We start from the raw sequence: 4,532 nt of genomic DNA, 5'->3' as shown, positions 1-4,532 counted from the left end.
CTATCATCATAGTACATCATACTCATAAGTCCTTAACCTTATAAGGTACTCCATAACCCACTAGTCATCCCCCTGGTCAAAGTCAAAGCCCTCAGTCAAGGTCAACAGTTCATGTTGACCTTAATTCGCCGAGTACACTTGGCTACTCGTCGAGTTCCCTGAAGTACATTCCAACTCGCCGAGTCATCGGAGTGACTCGTCGAGTCCCTTTGATTCTCGATTAAACTTAAGGTCGCCCATCGAGTTCCCTCCTTGCAACTCGACGAATACACACTCATACATATCCAAAAGAAAACTCATCTGACTCGCCGAGTTTTTCTTCAACTCGTCGAGTCTTATGGCGATCTTCATCGAACTCGCCGAGTTGTTCATCCAACTCGTCGAGTTCACGACCATCTTCATGTGACTCGCCGAGTCCATTCAGTCCTTTTCCTCCATACAGACATATTTTGAGCCATGCAACGGTTCCAACTCATAGATCCAAGCTTCTAGGGCATGCTTATCACGTAAAGTTGCAAACTTTACGTGCATGCATGACTATAAAGGCTCTAAATGTCTATTCTAAGTTCTTAATGGAACTTCATGCTCAAGAGGGACCTTAATCACAACCAAGACTATGACTTTATGCTTCTAGAATCCAAAGAGGGTCCAGATCTGAAGTTACAACTTCAGATCTAGCCCATAGTTCATCATACCAACTTGAAAATCCATAAAAAGCCCTAGAAACTCAACAAAAAGGAAAAAGGGAAGCAAGAATGGCACTTTGATACCTCCAAAGGATGCTAGCTGAGGCAAATCCTGCTTCCCACTCCTTCCTAGCTTCAATTTCCTTTGCACTCTTAGCTTCTTCCTCCAAAATCCTCTTTTCCAAGCTTCAAACACCACACCAAGGCACACACACACGAATTAGGGTTTTAAGGGACTCTCAAAGACTGTGAAGAGGCCTAAGGAGGCTAAGGCTCCATTAAATAGAGGTGAAAACCCCGAGATTTAGGGTTTCCACTACCAGCTCCTACTCGTCGAGTCCAACATGGACTCGTCGAGTAGGTCACTTAACACGCGATCCCACCTCGCTGCTACTCGACGAGTAGGTCAACCAACTCGTCAAGTAGAGCTTAACTCAATGAATCTTATTTAAGCAATACCTGAGAATCGGGGCGTTACATCCCTCTTGTGCATCATTCTTGACTATGGGATCCTTAATGGGGGTGATATCTATTTCTTCCTCATCTTCCCTTGAATTCTTCTTGGAACTACTCTCTCTGGTTTGTTTACCACTCCTCAAAGTCACCACATTGACATTTGGGTTCTTTTTGGTTTAAGAAGGGAGTTTGCCATAGGACTCCCACTTTCTTATAGATATAACGATATCTCCCATTTGTGCTTCAAGGTTGGAGATACTAGTCCTCGTCTCTTTTTGGAATTCTTGGGTACTAGTGGCTAAGGATTTGACAATGTCTTCAAGAGACATTCCGGAGTTACTCGGTTGGGATTGAGGAGGTTGTTGGTGATGATATGGAGGGTGCAGTTTAGGTTGATAGTGTGGTTGTGGATGTTGGTAGTGAGATTGGTGTGGAAGGTAGGAAGGTCTAACCAATGCATTTTGAGGAAATGGTCTTGGGTTGTAGCTCATATTGGGATTTGGCTTCCAACTCGAATTATATGCATTTTGGTAACTGGATGGTTTGTTGCGGTAATTTTGGAATTCTCCTGTGGCATTCACGTGTTCCTCGTCTTCTTGGAGAATGGGAGACATATCCGTAGGATGTCCCATTGTTGCATATATTCCACAAAAATTCACTTGTGGAGTTTGTCCCATGTCTAACTTTTCAACAACATGTGTTAAATCTTTGATTTGAGACTCTAGATTCGACGTACCCACTTCATTCATTTTTTGTTGAGTTTATCTCTTCATATCTTGGCGCGGGCAAAAATGCTGTGAATTTGCGGCTATGGTGTTGAAGAGTTGTTTTGTTTGTTGTGGAGTTTTGCTAAAGACATCTCCACCACTTGAGGCATCAACTAGTCTTCTCCATTGACAACAATCCCTCATAGAAGTGTTGAATGAGAAGCTGTTCCGGAATTTGATGTTGTGGACAACTATAGCACAAGTTGTTGAACCTTTCCCAATAATCATGAAAAGTCTCATTTTGACCTTGCTGGATTCCTCAAATCTCATTTCTAAGACTTGAGACTCTTGAAGCGGGATATAAATTGTCAAGAAAAACTCTTTCCATTTCGGTCCATGAGTTGATTGACCACAGGGGAAGATAGAATAATCAATCATTTGCTCTATCGGCCAATGAAAAGGGGAATCCCCTTAATTTGATTTGGTCATTTATTGATCCTTGACCCTGGCTTCATACTAGTACAAATAATATGGAACATCTTCAAATGCTTATGAGGGTCTTCATTCACTAATGCATGAAAAGTTGGAAGGTGATGGACTAAACTTGAATTCAATTCCAAACCTCCTTCCAAAACGGTGTAATTGATACCGGTTGGAGTTTGTGTAACATCGGTTTCCATCATTTGCCTTAAGGTTCTTTTGGGAGCTTCTCATCTGCCTCCCATTGCAATTAGGTGTAACATACACGTTAATGACCATGTATAATTATCGTGTTTTGTAAGCTTGATAGCTTAAAAGTGAATATTAATATACAATATATAATTTTGAGCGTTGCATTCTAACAATATAGTTTTTACGAGAATTTAAGTAACACAATGTTTAGAATCATTTAGAAAAGTGATGGGAAGTCTTATGAGATTCCCATCAAAAGTAAAACATTGAAATTAACGAAAATGTAAAATTTAAGTTGGAAATAAGTAAAAATAATGTTAATGAAAGTTGTAAACTACCTCGTTAGAAACATATAGGCGAAAACCTCACAGAAATCCGAGTTATAACGAAGAAGTTATGACTTATTGAAGTTTCGCGACAGAACCGGCACGACGCCATATGACATAAAAAGTGAGTTTACAATAAACTATTTTTAGCATTTGTGATCTAAATGAAAGACTTAGTATTCGTTAAACCGAGAATTTTCACAAAAGAACGTCCAAATCTGACTTCGTATGAGGAAGTTATGATTTTTCTAAAATTCGGCATAGCAGTACACAGCCCGAAACTCGAAATAAAGATTTAGTGATTTTTAGTCGACACAACTTAAACGAGAATCGAAGGTCTTGTCAATAGTAGTACAACGGTAAAAAGACAAACGAAAACGGACGTCGGATGAAGAAGTTATCAATTTTTAACGGACTTTACCTGTCCCGGCCTGTTAAAAATATAACACTAAAAATGAATTCAAAATTTGCCGACGGAGTCTAAACGAAACTTGTAGAGCATACTCCCACCTACGCATGGATATAAAGAACGTCAGAAACGGAGCTCGTATACCAAAGATATGAATTTTTGAAGATTTAGACACAAACTTCGAGACTGGTCCAAAGGATTACACCCAACGTATTCGTGTACGTGATCCGAAGTCAGTTACCCCCTACTCCTTCACATGATGGACACATGTCATAGCCTTGACGCGTCTGAACTGATCCCTTCATACGTCCACTGTATGAAGGTGTACACCGAGCGAAGACCCTTGCGAGGTAGTACGCCCCGCGTACTCTAAAGTTACACCCAACGTAATTAGGTGCTTCAGACACTATAAATAGGATGTGAGGCTGCCCGAATTTACTTTACAATTTTCATACTTGTACACCCCTATTCTCTCTCAAGTTACCCTAACACCCCCCGAAGCCTAGAAACATCCCCGACACCCGAAACAAGTCCCGACGCACCGAAGACCAAGAAAATAATCTTTTCAAGTTGAAATTATGCATGCGCAAGGCCCGGTTTTCAACAAAAAAACCCCGGTTTCATCAAATAAAGTCATTTTAGAAATGAGGTGCTGCCCAGTTATCATTTTATCATTCGGTTATTTCACAGTGATTTCAATATAAGGTCAATTGTATGTTATGTTTTATATGTGCAATGTGCTTTCCTGTGTTATTATGATAATGGAGCTATACCTTTGACCATGAAGTGAATGACTAAGCATCATTTTGGTATTGGTATGAAGCCTTTGACCAGGAAGTGAATGACTAAGCATCACTTTGGTATTGGCAAAATGCTAGGTAGGGCTAAAATCCTGTATATTCTAGCAAAATGATAATCCAAAATTCTATTTTCAGTGCCACTTGGGCGGCAGCCTTATTGATGTATATCATGTTGAAATTGTTGTATCTCATTTATTGTAAATCTTTGAATGAGATCATTTGTTGATATGGAAAGCATGTCATATGATATACTTATGCATTTGTTGTTCTTTGTCCCTCTTTGCTTCTATCATATTGTTATATATATGGCATAACGTATATTGTAACTATTGTTGAACTCACTAAGCGTCACTCGCTTATCCCTATCAGTGTTTAACTATTGTAGGTGATAAGCATCCGGTATAGTCATGTACTGAAAGAAGATGTAGAATTGTTAACATTATCACTTTTGTACTTAGTGTATAAATTCCTGGGAA

Source organism: Lactuca serriola, chromosome 5 (assembly GCF_051521515.1).
Source record: "Lactuca serriola cultivar US96UC23 chromosome 5, Lser_US96UC23_V15, whole genome shotgun sequence".
Classification (NCBI taxonomy): Eukaryota; Viridiplantae; Streptophyta; class Magnoliopsida; order Asterales; family Asteraceae; genus Lactuca; species Lactuca serriola.
This window is presented reverse-complemented; position numbering follows the sequence as displayed.